Source organism: Rattus norvegicus, chromosome 1 (assembly GCF_036323735.1).
Source record: "Rattus norvegicus strain BN/NHsdMcwi chromosome 1, GRCr8, whole genome shotgun sequence".
NCBI classification, from domain to species: domain Eukaryota; kingdom Metazoa; phylum Chordata; class Mammalia; order Rodentia; family Muridae; genus Rattus; species Rattus norvegicus.
Genome location: NC_086019.1, coordinates 3,043,416 through 3,053,395, shown reverse-complemented (window position 1 = coordinate 3,053,395; position 9,980 = coordinate 3,043,416). Strand labels below are relative to the sequence as shown.

General features: G+C 42.0%; 1 pseudogene; it reads right to left on the bottom strand.

The window, feature by feature from the left end:
- Positions 1-3,820: 3,820 nt before the first annotated feature.
- On the bottom strand, positions 3,821-9,980 carry Atp13a3-ps1 (ATPase 13A3, pseudogene 1; annotated as a pseudogene).

The window sequence follows — 9,980 nt, the reverse complement described above, 5'->3', positions numbered from 1 at the left end:
TGAAATTTTTTTTTATTAACTTGAGTATTTCTTATTTACATTTCGAGTGTTATTCCCTTTCCCGGTTTCCGGACAAACATCCCCCTAATCCCTCCCCCTCCCCTTCTTTATGGGTGCTCCCATCCCTATCCTCCCCCCATTGCCGCCCTCCCCCCAACAGTCTAGTTCACTGGGGGTTCAGTCTTAGTAGGACTCAGGGCTTCCCCTTACACTGGTGATCTTACTAGAATATTCATTGCTACCTATGAGGTCAGAGTCCAGGGTCAGTCCATGTATATATAGTCTTTAGGTAGTGGCTTAGTCCCTGGAAGCTCTGGTTGCTTGGCATTGTTGTACATATGGGGTCTCAAGCCCCAGTCAAGCTCTTTCAGTCCTTTCTCTAATTCCTTCAATTGGGGTCCTGTTCTCAGTTCAGTGGTTTGCTGATGGCATTCGCCTATGTATTTGCTGTACTCTGGCTGTGTCTCTCAGGAGAGATCTACATCCAGTTCCTGTCAGTCTGTGCATCTTTGCTTTATCCACCTTGTCTAACTGGATGGCTGTATATGTATGGGCCACATGTGGGGCAGGCTCTGAATGCGTGTTCCTTCTGCCTCTCTTCTAAACCTTGCCTCCCTATTCCCTCCCAAGGGTATTCTTGTTCCCCTTTCAAAGAAGGAGTGAAGCATCCGCATTTTGGTCATCCTTCTTGAGTTTTATGTGTTCTGTGCATCTAGTGTAATTCAAGCAGTTGGGCTGATATCCACTTATCAATGAGTGCATACCATGTGTGTTTTTCTGTGATTGGATTACCTCACTCAGGATGATATTTTGCAGTTCCATCCATTTACCTATGAATTTCATAAAGTCGTTGTTTTTGATAGCTGAGTAATATTCCATTGTGTAGATGTACCACATTTTCTGTACCATTCCTCTGTTGAAGTGCATCTGTGTTCTTTCCAGCTTCTGGCTATTATAAATAAGGCTGCTATGAACATAGTGGAGCACGTGTCTTTGATATATGTTCGGGCATCTTTTGGGTATATGGCCAAGAGAGGTATAGCTGGGTCCTCAGGTAGTTCAATGTCCAATTTTATAAGGAACCTCCAAACTGATTTCCAGAATGGTTGTACCAGTCTGCAATTCCACCAACAATGGAGGGTTTCTCCACACCCTGGCCAGCATTTGCTGTGACCTGAGTTTTTGACCTTAGCATTCCTCAGCTGTGAATCCTTTGTTTAACTCTGAACCTAAACCACACAAAGGCCCAATAAAGAAAGAGAACTTCAGACAAAATTCCCTTATGAATATTGATGCAAAAATATTGAAATAAATTCTGGGAAACAGAATCCAAGAGCACATCAAAACAATCATCCACCATGATCAAGTAGACTTCATCCCAGGCATGCAGGGATGGTGTAATATATTGAAAACCATCAGAGTAATCCATTATATAAAGAAACTGAAAGATGAAAACCACATGATCATTTCATTAGATGCTGAGAAAGCATGTGACAAAATTCAACACCCCTTCATGATAAAAGTCCTGGAAAGAACAGGAATTCAAGGCCCATACCTAAACATAATAAAAGCCATGTACAGCAAACCAGTAGCTAACAATAAAATAAATCCAGAGAAATTTGAACAATCCCACTAAAATATAGCACTAGAAAAGGCTGCCCACTCCCTCCCTATTTATTCAATATAGTTCTTGAAATTTTAGCCAGAGCAATCAGAAAACAAAAGGAGATCAAAGGGATACAGATTGGAAAAGAAGAAGGCAAAATATTACTATTTGCATATGATATGATAGTATATTTAAGTGATCCCAAAAGTTCCAACAGAGAAGTACGAAACCTCATATACACCTTCAAAAAGTGACTGGGTATAAAATTAACTCAAATATATCAGTAGCCTTCCTCTACACAAAAGTGTAAAAAGGCAAGGAAGAAATTAGGGAAACAACCCCCTTCATAATAGTCCCCAATAAGATAAAATACCTCGGTGAAACTTTAACCAAGCAAGTGAAATATCTGTATGATAAGAACTCAAGCCTCTGAAGAAAGAAATTGAAGATCTCAGAAGGTGGAAAGATCTCCCATGCTCATGAATTGGTAGAATTAATATAGTAAAATTGGAGATTTTACCAAAAGCGATATACAGTTTCAATGCAATCCCCATCAAAATAGCAATCCAATTCTTCAGAGAGTTAGACAGAACAATTTCCAAATTCATCTGGAATAACAAAAACCCAGATAGCTAAAACTATCCTCAACAATAAAAGGACTTTCACAGGAATCACTATCCTTGAATTCAAGCAGTATTACAGAGCAGTAGTCATAAAACCTGCATGGTATTGGTAAAGAGACAGACAGATAGACAAGTGGAATAGAATTGAAGACCCAGAAATGAACCCACACACTTATGGTCACTTGATTTTTGACAAAGGAGCCAAAACCATCCAATGGAAAAAATAGCATTTTCAGCAAATGGTGCTGGTTCAACTGGAGGTCAGCATGTACAAGAATGCAGATCAATCCATGCTTATCACCCTGAACAAAGCTTAAGTCCAAGTGGATCAAAGACCTCCACATCAAACCAGATACACTCAAGCTAATAGAAGAAAAATGGGGAAGCATCTCGACCACATGGGCCCTGGGCTCCAACCTCATAGGTAGCAATGAATAGCCTAATAAGAGCACCAGTGGAAGGGGAAGCCCTTGGTCCTGCCAAGACTGAACCCCCAGTGAACGTGATTGTTGCAGGGAGGGCGGTAATGGGGGAGAGAATGGGGAGGGGAAGCCCCTTTGGAAGGGGAGGGGGAGGGGCTGGGGGATGTTGGCCTGGAAACCAAGATGGGGAATAACAATTGAAATGTAAATATGAAATACTCAAGTTAATAAAGAAAAATAAAATGTAAAAAAAATTAGTCTGCTTTACAGAAATAGCATTATTTGGTTCTCCTTTAGGATGTAAGCCCTCAAGAGTTAAGAGTATATTAGTAGTTATATTTGCCACAGCTCTAGTATAATATATTTTCTAGGCTTTGTGGTACTCCACCAGTTTTACAACTAGGAAGGACCTGGACTTGATTTCACTATTGGAAAAGTTTATAACCTGTTCAGTTTATCTGAATTATTTTCCTTGGAATAGAAACTTCTTGGCTAGTTTCAGCTTAGTACTTCTATGTTCCGCAGCAGAAATATAATTTGAATTCAGTAAAAGGGCATAGATTCTGGGATGTTGTCGTAAAAACATAAAAAATAAAATGCTGTCTTTTACTCAGTCAAGGTCTGGCACTGTTGTACCCAAAGATAAGTGCTAGACATCTAAAATTTCAGTCAGGAAAGCCTCTCACCTACTTTGTTCCATTCCATATGACACTGTTGAAGGCCTCTCTCTGAGCCTGGCAGCAATCTCTCTACCTATCTAGTTACCAAGGCTGGTATCCATGCCAGATACATACACCCCAATTCTGCAGCGGCCCAGCATTTCTAGACATGATTAAATGCATGACACAATAACATTTTGTTGAGTGATGCCCTTGAAGCCATCCATTGTTGATGTTATTATTATGGTTAGACTTAAGTATGACTGGGTTCTTTGAAAATCTCCAGTCAGCTGCAGAAGACTAATACAAATCTGGTGGACAAAATGAATAATAATATGATAACATCAGATGCATTAAGGTACCCAATGTGATGACCTGTAACCTTTCTGAAAAACCAACATCCTGCTGTCTAATAGATATGACAAACCTGTGGCCTTTCTGACAACCCGTCAACATCAGCCTATTCCCTGACCACACAAATATTGTGTAACTGTTTCTTACTTCCCCCTCCCTCTGTTACCCATGTTATGGTATAAATTCAGCCCTGGAGAAAAATAAAATTGTTGCCTTGATCAGACTCTTCTCTTGGTGTCCTTCTTCGTGTCTCTTGTCCCCCATTCTCTTCCAGGTACACCCCAACACACTTTGCTTACAAATGGCACCCAACATGCTGCTGTTTGGAGGTCTCCTGAAGGAGAACGTCCAATAGGCAGGCCTGTCTTCCTTGTTTGTTGGAGCCTTTGCTCCCCTCTTAGAACCTCTGCTCCCCTGCTTCTGGCAACTATGGACTGCCCAACCTTGGTTCAGAGGCTTGGTGTGTGTTTCTCCCCAGATGATGCAGATCTCAGTGGTGAGTGATGGGACAAGCATTCTACAGTCTCCTTTTGTGACAGAACTCAGGGATATAAGGCCCGAAGGTGGTCTCTGTGCCACAAGCTCTTTCCAGGCAGGGTTTAAACTCATTGTAAATACTACTACCAAAATGATTGCCAGATCAATGAAGAGAAACTGAAAGTCTCCCAGGTTACTCAAGATAGAATACAGGAGAATAACACTGAAATATTGTATGATGCTGTATAACGCCATAAATTTAAACACACAGAAGGATGTCATTAAAGCAGCTCAGCCTTCCCTGATAAGGTTTGGCACACAAGAGATACTGGGTGTTTTAGAAGTAAAAGGAGACGCCACAGAAGCTTCAACTCAGATAAGGAAATGCCACCATGTGCCCTCTTCAGAGCACCACAATCATTTGCACCATCACCGCACATCCCAACAAAGTAGTCTACGTTCTGCAAGGCTTCCACCAGCTGTGTCTTCTGGTCGGGTGCCATCCGGGCAAACACAGTGCCATGCAGCATCAACTTAGGAACGAGATCTTGAAAATGTTCCAGTATCACTAAAAATGACTTTCCATTCATTGCAAAATGGTAGCGAGTCACCTGAAGATCCTCTAAGCTATCATGGGAAGTTTAATTGGAATAGCCTCTGAGTCAATGGCTGACGATTCACTACACTGTGTCAGGGAGTCTGTGTAATGCCAATTGATCTTGGCCACTTTCCCATCCTTTGGATGTAGTGCTTCAGCAATGATAACTTTGTCCTGAGGTAGAATCGTCCCGCAGTCTCTGGCCACAGACACAGCCGTCAACATGTTGTTTCCTGTGACCATGACAGTTCGAATGTTGGCTTTATGCAAGTCTTCAAGTACTGCAGGGGTTTCCTGCTTCAATTTGTTCTACATTATAATCAGTCCCATAAAATCCATGTTGTTTTCAATGGCATCTCTGCTGACATGCTGTACTTTATGCCAGGTCAGCTTTGACTCCAATTTTCTGTGTGCAAGAGCAATTACATGGAAGCCTTGTTTGGTATAATCTTCTAATTCTTTCTCAAAATCAACTGGAACTGTTTCAGGTTTACAGAGACTGGCAATGACCTCGGGGGCTCCTTTCATGTAGGCATCCATTCTCTTATCGCCTAGTGTCCTTGCAACCACACTCATCCGTTGCAAAGCTGAAGAAAATGGAAACTGTTGAACAATTCCTATCTCATAAATAGCTGGAAGTTCGAACAGCTCCATTTATTGGTCTCCTGCAGTTGTAGACTCAGGCAGCAGCTGCTTGGAAGGACGAACCACAGTAGGCATGATCCGGTTGTGAAGCGCTGTTTCTTCCTCAGTTGCTTCTTCCAGAACCCACTCAATGGCTTCAAACATTTTCAGATCAAGTGTATCACCAAAAAGAACTCCTTCGATTTTTGTAAGTGAATGACAAGTAGCCATACAAGCAAAAACTGAGATTTTACCAACATCTCGTTGCAAACATTGTCTTCTGGTAAAAGGAATCGGGTATTTTCTACTCGCTGAATTCCCCACAGATCTAAACCATCTTCAGTAAGAGTTCCAGTCTTGTCAAAACACACAAGGTTCAGCTGTCCACAGATGTTTATCCTTTGGGGACTAATACAGAAAATCCCAACTTTTTTCAGTCTTCTCTGAGCATACACAATCCCGGCAGGAAGAGCAGGTGGCACAGTAATTGTAATGATATCAAGAGACTTAATAATTATTTCCTGAACTTCTTTCTCATTTAGGATGGTATTGACGATTGTGTAGATAAACCCAATTCCGGCCACGACCACAAGACACAGCAGAAACAAGTAGTCGTCTCTGAAGAGCTTAAAATCAGTTGGCTTGGGATACAGTATAGAGCGAACAAGCTGTCCTTTGGAAGTTCTAAATCCTGTTCTAACTACTATGGCTTTCACAAATTCCCCAGTGTAGAAACGGGTCTGAATAACAGTCGTCCCACAGAACAAAGTGTGCTGCTTATGAGTCTCTGGGCTGTATTGCTCCTCCTCTATTTCTTTCACATCCACTGAAGGATTTGGCAAATTAGTCTTTGTCACTGGAACACTTTCTCCTGTTAACATGCTTTCATTTACAATGCAAGTACCATTAATAAGTACTGCATGTCAAGGCATGACTGTCCCATTTAATGGAATGATCGTGACATCTCCCGGCACAAGGTCTGTAGAAAAGATCTCTTCTATTTCTTCATTTACTCTACAAACTGAGACTCTCACAGTACTGTGAGTTGCCACCATGTCATGTTACATAACATATTGCTTTCTAATGGAATACAGTGAACTTATAATGGACACTATGGACATGACCACATGGCTAGAACATAGTAATAGTACTCATTGATGCTCCACAGGATAACACTGAACGGTTGGGAAATGTAGAATGGGTTGAGAACCTCTTTAATCAGAAGCTTAAAAACAGAAGGAACTTTCACAGCTATTTCATTTACTCCATAAAGCAACTTTCTGTAGGCATGCATCCCCTTTGTCAGGCCTGCACTATGCTTTTCATATATTGATGCACAAGATACACCTTCATCCAGTCCCTTTAAGAAATCAAAATTGAGTACCTCGGTGTGACTTTAACCAAGCAAGTAAAAGATCTGTACAATAAGAACTTCAAGACACTGAGGAAAGAAATTGAAGAAGACCTCAGAAGATGGAAAGATCTCCCATGCTCATGGATTGGCAGAATTAATATAGTAAAAATGGCCATTTTACCAAAAGCAATCTACAGATTCAATGCAATCCCCATCAAAATACCAATCCAATTCTTCAAAGAGTTAGACAGAACAATTTGCAAATTCATCTGGAATAACAAAAAACCCAGGATAGCTAAAGCTATCCTCAACAATAAAAGGACTTCAGGGGGAATCACTATCCCTGAACTCAAGCAGTATTACAGAGCAATAGTGATAAAAACTGCATGGTATTGGTACAGAGACAGACAGATAGACCAATGGAATAGAATTGAAGACCCAGAAATGAACACACACATCTATGGTCACTTGATTTTTGACAAAGGAGCCAAAACCATCCAATGGAAAAAAGATAGCATTTTCAGCAAATGGTGCTGGTTCAACTGGAGGTCAACATGTAGAAGAATGCAGATCGATCCATGCTTATCACCCTGTACAAAGCTTAAGTCCAAGTGGATCAAGGACCTCCACATCAAACCAGACACACTCAAACTAATAGAAGAAAAACTAGGGAAGCATCTGGAACACATGGGCACTGGAAAAAATTTCCTGAACAAAACACCAATGTCTTACGCTCTAAGATCAAGAATCGACAAATGGGACCTCATAAAACTGCAAAGCTTCTGTAAGGCAAAGGACACTGTGGTTAGGACAAAACGGCAACCAACAGATTGGGAAAAGATCTTTACCAATCCTACAACAGATAGAGGCCTTATATCCAAAATATACAAAGAACTCAAGAAGTTAGACTGCAGGGAAACAAATAACCCTATTAAAAAAATGGGGTTCAGAGCTAAACAAAGAATTCACAGCTGAGGAATGCCAAATGGCTGAAAAACACCTAAAGAAATGTTCAACATCTTTAGTCATAAGGGAAATGCAATTCAAAACAACCCTGAGATTTCACCTCACACCAGTGAGAATGGCTAAGATCAAAAACTCAGGTGACAGCAGATGCTGGCGAGGATGTGGAGAAAGAGGAACACTCCTCCATTGTTGGTGGGATTGCAGACTGGTAAAACCATTCTGGAAATCAGTCTGGAGGTTCCTCAGAAAATTGGACATTGAACTGCCTGAGGATCCAGCTACACCTCTCTTGGGCATATACCCAAAAGATGCCTCAACATATAAAAGAGACACATGCTCCACTATGTTCATCGCAGCCTTATTTATAATAGCCAGAAACTGGAAAGAACCCAGATGCCCTTCAACCGAGGAATGGATACAGAAAATGTGGTACATCTACACAATGGAATATTACTCAGCTATCAAAAACAACGAGTTTATGAAATTCGTAGGCAAATGGATGGAACCAGAAAATATCATCCTGAGTGAGCTAACCCAATCACAGAAAGACATACATGGTATGCACTCATTGATAAGTGGCTATTAGCCCAAATGCTTGAATTACCCTAGATCACTAGAACAAACGAAACTCAAGACGGATGATCAAAATGTGAATGCTTCACTCCTTCTTTAAATGAGGAAAAAGAATACCCTTGGCAGGGAAGGGAGAGGCAAAGATTAAAACAGAGACTGAAGGAACACCCATTCAGAGCCTGCCCCACATGTGGCCCATACATATACAGCCACCCAATTAGACAAGATGGATGAAGCAAAGAAGTGCAGACCGACAGGAGCCGGATGTAGATCGCTCCTGAGAGACACAGCCAGAATACAGCAAATACAGAGGCGAATGCCAGCAGCAAACCACTGAACTGAGAATAGGACCCCCGTTGAAGGAATCAGAGAAAGAACTGGAAGAGCTTGAAGGGGCTCGAGACCCCATATGTACAACAATGCCAAGCAACCAGAGCTTCCAGGGACTAAGCCACTACCTAAAGACTATACATGGACTGACCCTGGACTCTGACCTCATAGGTAGCAATGAATATCCTAGTAAGAGCACCAGTGGAAGGGGAAGCCCTGGGTCCTGCTAAGACTGAACCCCCAGTGAACTAGACTGTTGGGGGGAGGGCGGCAATGGGGGGAGGGTTGGGAGGGGAACACCCATAAGGACGGGGAGGGGGGAGGGGATGTTTGCCAGGAAACCCGGAAAGGGAATAACACTCGAAATGTATATAAGAAATACTCAAGTTAATAAAAAAAAAATCAAAATTGTGAATGGCATCATTCCAGAAATATCTTATGCTATGGTGGGTAAAATAACGCATCTGTTGTGACTGACTTTGTGAGTATTTATTCATTTCACATCTATTTTCTTCAGTCAGACAAACAGCATGGCCATTAGAAACCTTATTAACTAAAGACTTTGCATTCAAATTTGGTTGATTCTCCAGAGAAAGAAAGTGAATTTTTGCACAAAACCATATTCTAAATTCATCAGTCGTCCTGAGAAGCACCACTTCACAGTCTTTAACTGCAGCTCTAACACACGTGGCCTTCACTCGCCACTCAGGCATCCAGTAGAGGAGGAGGAGGAGAAAACCACCAGTACAAATCACCCCTACACAAACCATGGCAAGCTTCCAGCGGCATAAGTTATAGCCATGTATCTCCATTTCATCTTCTTGTCCCTTGTTGATAATCTTCCTTTCTTCTTTGGCCATTTCTACAGTGGCTTGAAAGGTGCTGTGCTTCACACAACAGGTGAAGATAACTCTTATGTTCAGACACCAAGATCCCAGATGATTCTGTCAGACCAGCCACGCCCCGGCCAACTTCTCTGCGGCCTCTGGGCCCGGGCAGCCAAAAAGCCGCAGGGGGCCGGGGGGGCCGCTTTCGCCACCGCCGCTGCCTCTCCTCAGCCCAGCCAGAGCTGGCGGCCGCGTGTCGCAGCTCCGGCTGTGTCTGTTCCCCTTTTTGTCATTGTATTTCCTTTAGAAATTAGTGATATTGGTAAAAATTTTGGGAAGTGTGAGTGGTCTCATTCCTCAACAGGAGGGAGTGCCTTATATCTCCAAATGATCTCTACAGGTTCTCTTTCCCTTTGTTGAGTCTTTCAGCTAAGGTCATTCCTATTGCATCCTGGAAACTTCTTGCTTCCATGGAATCTGGGACTTTCCAGTAATTACTTTCAGTTCCCAATTCACCATTCCTTTATACCTCTGTTCAAAATTCTTTCGCTTTTGCTTTCCCACCAT